Below are 11,149 nucleotides of genomic sequence, written 5' to 3'. Positions count from 1 at the left end.
GTAGTTATAGTACTTTTATTAATTAGCTACTAGCTTAGTAGTAAATTAACTACTTACTTAAATAATCTTTATATATAAAGGGCTAGTATGCAATGCATAGTTATAAAGGCTTAACTAGTTTATACTATTATATTAAGACTTTAACTTAACAAACTATAGAAAACTAGTAAGCAAAGGCTTGCTAGCTAATATATACGTAGCTAGAAGATACAGTGTAGCGCAAACCTAGTAAGGCGTAGCATAGCTAAGTGGCTATGCTAGTCTTATATAACGTGTTAAGATAGTTCGTTAAGTCTGTCGCTTAGTAAGCGACTAGTTGCTAAACTAGTGCGTAGAGACGCGTATATAGAATACTCTTACACTATCCCCCCCCTCTCTAGGTAACGCCCTTATTAGCCTAGAGGTGTATACGCAGCAGCCACTTACTTATTAAAAAACCTCCCTTTATAGAGTTAGGAAAAAGAGTTAAGCGCTTTAGGTTATTAGCTGTCGCCGAGCGGTTGTAGACTGCTTGCTTGTGCGACTGCATTTAGGTAACGTGGAAGCGCACACGTACTACTTGGTCTATAGCGGCAGTAAACGTTAGATCTTGCCTAATGCACAGGTTGTCCTGTTTATTAAAGCTCTCTAGGAGGCGTGTAGCTTAGATCTTGGTTAGGGAACGCTTAGGTTGCCGCCGATAAGTGTTGTAAGGGGGCTAGCCTTAGACACTAAGTGCATAGGGGTGTAGTGTACGCTAACTGAAAATAGCGGCGTAGGGCTTGCAACTTCTAACTACTAGTAGGGTAGGATAGAGGCAATAGCAGCTATTTATCGCCTGCCGATTATAGAACTATTGCCTACTAGATAGTAAAGGCAGTCTGCTGCTAAGACGTCTTTTTGTTTAATTTTAAACGTTTTTTACCTTATTATTAAAGCATAGTTAGGTAAGTTCTTAAGATGCATTTAGACGTTTAATAACATAGCTTTTTTATTGCTTTAAGGTATAAAAGAGTAAGTGTATTCTATAATTTAAGACGAATTTATTTATACTTATAAAACTACTCTTACCTTTTTAGCTCTTTTTTCTTTAATTTTACTTATATAGTAGGTTAATGCAATAGTTTATAAATTTACATAGCGGCTAGCTAACAATCGCTTATAGATAATGTTTAACTAAAGTTGCTTTTAAGTCTTAATAAACTTTTTTATAGATGTAAACCTTATAAAACGCTTTTCTTAAGTATACGCACTATCTTTTAAGAGTATAGGTCTTTGCTAGCATAGCGTCTACTAAGCAATAGCTTACTCTATAGTAGGCTTTATATTTAAACTATATCTTTAAGGCTTATCTAAACGTTTATTATAAATTCTTATATATAGCTATACTAAAGAACCTAGCACGCTACGTTAGTTATATAGCTAACAATACGTTATACTTGCTAGTAAGTGCGTTAACTTATATACGCTAGTAGCTAATTGCTAACTAACAGCTCCTTAAAAAGATTAAGGGCTTAGCCTAATATATTTAAGAATTTCTAGCCGGCACAAACAAGTTGCTGCTTTAGCGGATAATAGTTAACAATATCGTTGTAGCGCTAGGCAATTGCGCGGCAATTGCCTAAAGGTTAATAGCCTTAACAGTAGTAACTAAAGAACTTAGCCGCGCCTTATAAGAAGACAAGTTAAAGCCCCTAGCAACTAACTAGCGCTCTTAGCGCAAACGTTTTAAGATAGCATAATAGGCTATATTGCGCCTTAGTGTTCTCTACTAGTACTAGTAAGAGCTAAAGCTTACCTTAACGCCTACGCAGCAGTTAGCAAAGGTAGCCTAGCTCTTACCGCTAACGTCCCTAGATATAGGCATACTATTATAGGCGTAGACTTAAGTTGCTACTACCTTTAAAGTAATAGCAAGTCTTTTAATCCTTATTATTAAGTTATTGCTAACCTATTACTTAGGCTAATCCTTATTTTATTATACTTAGCCTAGCCTAGCGCGCTATAGCTATCTAAGCTAGCTATAGCGGCACGCTTTACTATACTATAGGAGTAAAGGGGCCGCCTAAGCGGATCTTATAGACTATAGCGGCCTTAGTTAAGCTAGCCTAGATTAACTAAGTAGTAGTCTTTCCCTAGCTGCTGCCTTTAGCGGCGCCTAGCAAGTAATAGTCTTACGCTAAGTTGCTAACCTTAGCTAAGCGCTAGCATAGCGCTAAGACCGTTCTTAGTGCTGTAGCTAGCGGTAGTAAGGCGGTTGCGGCAGCTAGTAGTAGTAGTAAAGCGGCATCTAGTAAGAGTGCGCTAGTAGGCAGCTAGTTAGCGGCTAGTAGTAGCTATATGCTAGCTAGTAAAAGCTTGCCTAGCGGCAAGGAGAGGGATAAAGAGGACGGTATTAAAGAGAGAAACAAGAGGGTAAAGAGAACGTTTACAAAGAAGAATAGTAACAAGTAGCTAGTAGCTAAGCAATAGCCTACTAACAGTGTATTTTAGGTTTATAGCTCTAAGGGGCGCCTTTAGAGCTAGAACAAGTAGTTTATAGTGCGCAATTATATAAGAAATAGCTAAAGTAGTTAACTAACAATTAGTTAGTATATAGCTAGCTGTTGCCTTATAGTCTTTTTATTTCTTATAAGTGCGTTTTATAGTCTTTTAATAAGACTATAACTTGCGGCTAGCGTGCGCTAGGTGCTCTTTAGATTCTTAGGTATTATACTTAGCTGGCTAGCCTTTTTATTTTACTAAGAACTAGGTCTATAAACCCTTGCTAAGGTAAGTAATAATATCTTTAACCTTATACTTCTCCTAGTCTTCTACTATTTCTAGGAATAAAAGCTCTTCCTTGTCTTTTACTATAGCGGTCTATAGCTTAAGGCAAGAGATATAAAATACATTATGTTAGCATGCGTACTATAATAGCAAAGCGACTTAATATATAACTAGGCCTAGCTTTTTTATAATATAGACGTGTAGAAAGGTTAGGTTTAGCTTTTTTAAGCTAGCTAGGTTTAAGTGCTTTATCGATAAACCTATAAATTTACTTTTAATAAAGTCTTTGTATAAGCGTTGCTTGTTATAGCCCTTCTTTTATTAGCGAATCGCTTTTTCTTATAACACTTCTAGCTTTTGCTAAATAGCCTATAGCTAACTAATACGCTCTTATACGCCTTTTACCGCGGCCTTAATAAAAGGGAAGTTGTCTATAAAACAAGGGTAGTATGCGTATAACGTATGGAATAAGGAGGTCTTTGTTATAGTATAGCAAGCGTTGTTATACGCAAACTCTACTATACTTAATACTTGCGTTTACTAGTGTTGCAAACGACTATAAAACGTTTATAGGAAGCGCTCTAAGGTTTAGTTAAGAATCTTAGTACTACTGTTTATTTGTAGGTAGTACGTTATTAACATTATTAGCTAGACCCTTTAAAGTTACATTAGTTCTTACTAAAATTAGCTAGTAAATAGGCTATCCTTATTACTAACGATTACTTCTAGGATACTAAACTTAGTCTTTATACGGTTATAGATAAGTTAGGCAACCTTAGTAGCTGTAACTGTCTTTTGGGTAGGGATAAATATGCTATGCTTTGTGTAACGATCGACTACTACTAGGATAGCGTTATATAAACGGCCGTCTAAGCCTAGGCTTAACCTAAGACCGGTTATAAAATCTATACTAATGTGCTAGAATGGCTAAATAGGTATAGGTAAGGACTAGAGGTATCTATACAGCTTATGCTATAAGACTTTATTGCTTATGCATAACAAATAGTTTACAACAAACGTATAAACGTTAGTGGCTATATCTAGCTAGTAGTACTTCCTAGTAAGGAGTTCTATAGTCTTATAGACTCTTATATAGCCTGCTATAAGAGAGTTGTAGTGTAGACTAATTAGCCTTGCCCGTAGCTTGTCCGCCGATAGGACAACGATGCAATCCTTGTAAAATAAGGTGTTTTCTTTCTATAGATAATAAGTGTTGTTCCCTTAGCTTTGTCTAGCCTTTACAAACAAGTTATCTAGTAATTAGTCTTAGCCTTAAGCGTTATAAATAGTATTGTATAGTTTAAAGAAGCACTAAGGTTACAATAGCCGTTCTTAGCTAGTAGCAACCTACGCTTTTTATACTAATAATAACAAAGCTTTAAGCATAAGGAGCCTTAACGACTAGTCTGCGGTTTATAGCTTGCTAAGAAGCAAAGAGAGTACGTTATTATATACGATGTTACCTTTTATATAGTCTAGTTAGCGGGATAGACTATCTGCTAGGTTGGTAGACTCTAGGTAGTGCTTAATCTTAAAGTTAAACGCTAAAAGGCGGAACACCTATTAGGTAATTTAGTTTTAAAGATCCTTTGCTAATGCTTTAACAACGCCTTTTAGCGCTTAGTAGTTAGTTAGGACTATAAATAAGTCCTTTAGACTTTCTAAATAGTAACGCTAGTGCTTTAAGCTTTTAATAATGGCTAGGAGCTTTTGCTATCTTACTTCTTACTATATCTTGCAGGCTATTAGCTTGCGCAAGTAGTAAGCGACTAGTTGCTACTTACTATCTATAATCTAAAAGATAATGCTAGAGATGGCGTAGCTTAACGCATTTGTTTTTACTTATATAGGCTTTGTGTTATTATAGTGGCAGAGAATTGTTGCTATTATAAATGCTGTTTTTAGTAATTTAAAAGCAACCTTTGCCTTTTTAGTTAATACAAACAGTTGCGTAGCGACGGCTTTACGCTTACGCGGCAGGCTAGGGCCTATCTTTATTAACTCTGTTAAGGCTTGTATAATGCAAGAGTAGTAGGAAATAAAGCGTCTATAGAAGTTTGCAAACCCTAGAAAGGATTGTACGTTTTGTATGCACTTAGGGGCCTTTTAATTAGCAATGGCTTTAACCTGCTTAGGGTCTATAGCTAGCCTTTTTATAGTAACAATAAACCTTAAGAAATCGATTTCCTCTTTAAAGAATTTGCACTTCTTAGGATTTGCATATAGCTGCGCGGCTTTTAGCCGCTTAAAAACTAATTAGAGGTGCTTCTTATGCTTCTTCTTAGTCTAGGAGTAGATTAAGATGTTATCTAGGTATACCTTATAGACCGTGCCTACTAGCCTTGCTAGTGTATAGTAGATATATGCTTAAAATATAGCTAGCGCGTTAGTTAGTCTAAAGAGTATAATACAAAACTTAAAGAGCTTATATTTTGTTTAGAAAGCAGTCTTTTACTAATTAGAGGCCTTAACCTAGATTTTATAGTACGCTTCCTTTATATCTACTTTAAAGAATACCTTTATGCTGTCTAAGCGATCTAACAGCTTACTAATTAACAGGAAGGGGTAGCGGTCCTTCTTAGTTACTTAATTTAAACCTTAGTAATTAACGTATATATATAAAGTACTATCTTTCTTTAGGATAAAGATTACTAGGGCTTTAGCTAGACTATTACTATAGGCGATCTGCTTATTTGCTAACAACTTGTTAATAAAGCGGCGGAGCTTCTTTTGCTAGGCAGGAGACAGCGGGTATAGAGGGCTATACGGCACCTTTACACTATCTTTTAGCTTAATTAAGTACTTTGCGTCTACTAATAAGGGTAGTTTCTTCGCCTTATTAGTGCTAAACACTTTAGTAAACAGTTGTATATAAAACGGCGGTTGCTAGCTAGGGTTTAGTAAAGCTAGATTATTGTCTATAGTAAGGATATCTAGTTTATAAAGACTTAAATCTAACTATATTAAGTAAATAGCAAATAACTCCTTACTATTGCGTAGGCGTTAGCTTATTTGCTTAAAGGTCTTAAAAACTATAATAGCAAATAACTAGGCTTGTTAGATAGTGTTAATAACAACGCCTAGAAACCTTAGTCTTTTATAACTTAAGATAATATCTTTATAGTTAGCACCTACTTAGCGAACGGCTATAAAGACCTATATTAACGCGTAAGAGACCTTATCCTTTATTAGCATAATAGTTAGCTTGTATAGGCCGTAGGCCTACAATGCTTTTCTATTAATAAAGACTAGGTTTAGGTTTAGGTGCTACTAAAGCAGCTTTAAACTAAGCTGTTAAACAACTTTTAAGTTAACTATATTTAAGTTAGCATAAGAATCTAGGTTTATAATAACGGTAGCCTAGCGATTACTAGGCGTCTATGCCTTAGCTAAGGTATAGCAGTAAGGAATTATATCCTTAGTTAGCTACGCTAGTAAGGTTAATAAAGGGCAAGGCTCTTTTCTTAACCTTGCTAGTTTTCCTAGTTAGAGTAAGTTGCCTTTTAGTTGTTAAGCTCTTAGAGACTATCTTCTAGTTTTGCTTAGAGCTCCTTAACCTATATATAGGTTTTAGGCTTAAAGCACTCTTAGAAGGTGTGCCTACTCTTACTACAATTTTAGCACTTTAACGCAACGTTAATGTTGTTTAAACTGCTAAGGTTAGCAGGTTAAGAAGTAGACTAACCTTAGCCGGCAACCGGTTATAGGCTTAGGTTGCTCCTTATAGAACCGCGGTTTCCTATCTTATTATTATCGCAGCGCTATTTCTTTGTTAGCCTACTAGCTAGCACGCCGTTAACTGTAACCGCCTACTTCTAGTCGTCCTATCTCTTTCTTTATTCTTAGCCTTAAGACTAATACTCTTTATAAGCATTAGCAATCTTTATTGCTATACTAAAAGACTTGCTAATAGTTTTGTTCTAATACCACTTTGCTAAGTAGTCGTTAAGCCCTTGCTAATACCTCTAGGCGATCTTGCCTACCTAGTTAAAGGTGTTGCTAATCTTTCGTTATAAGTGGTCCTATTTCCGCCAGTACGCTATCGGCGACTCGCTGCCCTGCTAAAGCGTCTAGCTTTCCTTATAGATATAATGCATCTAAAATTTAGGGTTTAAGTGTTCTTAACGGATAAACGCAACGAAGTACGTCTATATATAGTGTATAACTAGGGGTTTACTAGCGCAAAGTTAGTTATAGTGCTTTTACTAATTAGCCGCTAATGTAGTAGTTAGCTAACTACCTGCTTAAATAATCTTTATGTCTTTTAACGCGTTGCTGCGTATATTAGTGTTGTAAGCGTCCTCTATCGTCGCTAACTACTCTTTTGTCTCTATAGTAAAGGCACTAATTTCTAGCCTCTTAATACTATATTATAGTAGCTTGTTGTTACGGTAGCAACTGCTAGGCGGTGGCCTTATAACCTTTACGGCTATAATGTTAGTTAGTGCCTCTAGCGTCTGCATAATGCAAGTGTATTTATTACTTTATAGCTGCTTTTTAGCCGGCAAAGTGTTGTTAAGCGGCAAGGTGTTGTTAAGCGGCATATATACTAGTCTTGTTTTTAATTCGACGGATAAGGTTAAGGTGCCTATAGATGCTACGCGTAAGGTATAGCTGTCGTGCATTAGCGTAAAGGGTAGCATTAGTACGTCCTTAGCTTCTAATAGTTCACGTGCTAATTATAAAGTAGCCGCCTTATAATTAAACATTGCTTCTTATAGAAAAGAAGTTAAAGAATATAAGGGGCTAGTATACAATGCGTAGTTATAAAGGCTTAACTAGTTTATACTATTATATTAAGACTTTAACTTAACAAACTATAAGAGACTAGTAGGCAAAGGCTTGCTAGCTAATATATATATAGCTAGAAGATGTAGTATAGCGCAAACCTAGTAAGGCATAGCATAGCTAAGTAGCTATACTAGTCTTATATAACGTGTTAAAATAGTTTATTAAGTCTATTATTTAATAAGCAACTAGTTGCTAAACTAGTGCGTAAGGACGCGTATATAGAATACTCTTATAAAGTGCTACTAAAGCAGCTTTAAACTAAGCTATTAAATAACCTTTAGGTTAACTACGTTTAAGTTAGCATAGGAATCTAGGTTTATAATAATAGTAGCCTAGTAATTACTAGGCGTCTATGCTTTAGCTAAGGTATAGTAGTAAGGAATTATATTCCTAGTTAGCTATGCTAATAAGGTTAATAAAGAGTAAGGCTTCTTTATTAACCTTGCTAGTTTTCCTAGTTAAAGTAGGTTGCCCCTTAGTTATTAAGCTCTTAAAGACTATCTTCTAGTTTTACTTAAAGCTTCTTAACTTATACGTAGGTTTTAAGCTTAGAGCACTCTTAAAAGGTATGTTTACTCTTACTATAATTCTAGCACTTTAACGTAACATTAATGTTATTTAAACTACTAAGGTTAATAGGTTAAGAAGTAAACTAACCTTAGCTAGCGACTAGTTATAAGCTTAGGTTGCTTTTTATAAAACTGCGGTTTTTTATCTTATTATTATTACAGCGCTATTTCTTTGTTAGCTTGCTAACTAGCACGCCGTTAACTATAACCGCTTACTTCTAGTTGTCTTATCTCTTTCTTTATTCCTAGCTCTAGGACTAATACTCTTTATAAGCATTAGCAATCTTTATTACTATACTAAAAGACTTGCTAATAGTATTATTCTAATACTACTTCGCTAAGTAGTTATTAAGCTCTTACTAATACCTTTAGGCAATCTTGCTTGCCTAGTTAAAGGTATTGCTAATCTTTTGTTATAAGTAGTTATATTTCTACTAGTATGCTATTAGCGACTTGCTGCCTTGCTAAAGCGTCTAGCTTTCCTTATAGATACAGTGCATCTAGAATTTAAGGTTTAAGTGTTCCTAACGGATAAACGCGACGAAGTGCGTTTATGTATAGTGTATAACTAGGGGTTTACTAGCGCAAAGTTAGTTATAGTGCTTTTACTAATTAGCCGCTAATATAGTAGTTAGCTAACTACTTGCTTAAATAATCTTTATGTCTTTTAACGCGTTACTGCGTATATTAGTGTTATAGGCGTCCTTTATTGTCGTTAACTACTCTTTTATCTTTATAGTAAAGGCACTAATTTCTAGCCTTTTAATACTATATTATAGTAGCTTGTTGTTATAGTAGCGACTGCTAAGTAGTAGCCCTATAACCCTTACAGCTATAATGTTAGTTAGTGCCTCTAGCGTTTATATAATGTAAGTGTATTTATCGCTTTATAGCTGCTTTTTAGCCGGCAAGGTGTTGTTAAGCAGCAAGGTATTATTAAGCGGCACGTGTACTAGTCTCGTTTCTAATTTAACGGACAAGGTTAGGGTGCTTGCAGATACTGCGCGCAAGGTGTGGCTGCCGTGCATTAGCGTAGAGGGTGGCATTAGCACGTCCTTAGCTTTTAACAGTTTGCGTGCTAATTGCGGAGTAGCCGCCTTATAATTAGACATTGCTTCTTATAGAAAAGAAGTTAAAGAATATAAGGGGCTAGTATGCAATGCGTAGTTATAAAGGCTTAACTAGTTTATACTATTGTATTAAGACTTTAACTTAACAAACTATAGAAGACTAGTAGGCGAAGGCCTGCTAGCTAATATATACGTGGCTAGAAGATGCGGTGTAGCGCAAACCTAGTAGGGCGTGGCATAGCTAAGTAGCTGTGCTAGTCCTGTGCAACGTGTTAAGATAGTTTGTTAAGTCCGTCGCTTAGTAAGCGACTAGTTGCCGAACCGGTGCGTAGGGACGCGTGTGTGGAATACCCTTACATTATATTTTTTAATATATTATTATATATATTAGTATTATAAGCGTTCTTTATTATTATTAACTACTTCTTTATCTTAATAGTAGTAGCATTAATTTCTAGCTTTCTAATACTATATTATAGTAGCTTATTATTATAGTAGCAATTGCTAAATAGTAGCCTTATAGCCTTTATAGCTATAATGTTAGTTAGTGCCTTTAGCGTTTATATAATATAAGTATATTTATTACTTTATAACTACCTATTAGCTAGCAAGGTATTATTAAGTAGTATATATACTAGTCTTATATCTAATTTAATAGATAAGGTTAGAGTGCTTTTAAACATTATACGTAAAGTATAGCTACTATGCATTAGCGTAAAAAGTAGCATTAATACGTCCTTTACTTTTAATAGTTTGCGTATAGATTGCAAAGTAGCTGCCTTATAATTAAACATTGCTTTTTATAAAAAAGAAGTTAAAGAATATAAGGGTTAGTGTGTAATATATAGTTATAAAGGCTTAAACGTGTTTATACTTATTATATTAAGACTTAAACTTAATAAACTATAGTAAACTAGTAGGTAACAGCCTGCTAGCTAATTTATATATAACTAAAAGATTTAGTATAGCATAACCTTAGTAGGGCGTAGCATAGCTAAGTAGCTATGCTAGTCTTATATAACGTATTAAGATAGTTTATTAAGTCTAACGCTTAATAAGCGATAGGTTGCTAAACTAATACGTAAGAACGCGTATATAAAATACCTTTATAGCTTTTTACTACTCTTTAATATTTGACTATTTATAACCTTTCTCTTAAATACTAGTATGATATAAATAAGACTAAGCTTACTAAAGGCTTTAAAGTAAATATCTTAGTTAATAGTAAGGCTAAGAAAAGCTTAAAGATTATAAAAGTAGCAAAAAGTTAAATTTAAGTAATAATATTTAAGTATATTTTAGCTATTAGTAAAGCTCTTCTTTCTTACGTTATATTTACTAATAAGTTAGTTTAGTAATAGTACTTTCTTACTTTTTTTAAAAACAAATATAACAATTAGTTTTTTATAGTAAGTAACTTAAGCTAAACTAATATTAAACTTATAGTTAACTAGCTTATATTTATCTTTTTACTTTTTACTAAGCTAAATAATATAAACTAATAGTAGCTACTAGTTCTTAATAAATATAAAAGCTATATTATTAATAATTTTATAGTTAAGTATATAAATAATAAGGTTTAGCTTATTATACTCCTTACTTACTTTTTTTATATTACTTAGCCTTTTAATATAAGCTGCTTTTTACTACTTAAGTTATAATACTAATTTTACCTCTTTAACCTTTTTAACCTTAATAATTTAAGCGCTACTAATAAGCAAACCTTTATTTATTATTACTTAAAGGCTAAATGAAACGCCTTAATAAAAACAAATATTAAAAGCAGTTAAAAAGCTATAAGACTATAGCTAATATCTTTATACTAAGTACTTTTAAATCTATTTATTTTACTATAAGCGCTATATACTCTAGCTACGCTAAAGACTCTTAATACACTTTATACAACTCTTTTACGCTATACTTAATCTAGTAATATCGTTTTTAGTACGCTATCTACTAGCTAGAAGATGC

The sequence above is a fragment of the Grosmannia clavigera genome (genome assembly GCF_000143105.1).
Source record: "Grosmannia clavigera kw1407 unplaced genomic scaffold GCSC_82, whole genome shotgun sequence".
In the NCBI taxonomy this organism is placed as follows: Eukaryota; Fungi; Ascomycota; class Sordariomycetes; order Ophiostomatales; family Ophiostomataceae; genus Leptographium; species Leptographium clavigerum.
This window is presented reverse-complemented; position numbering follows the sequence as displayed.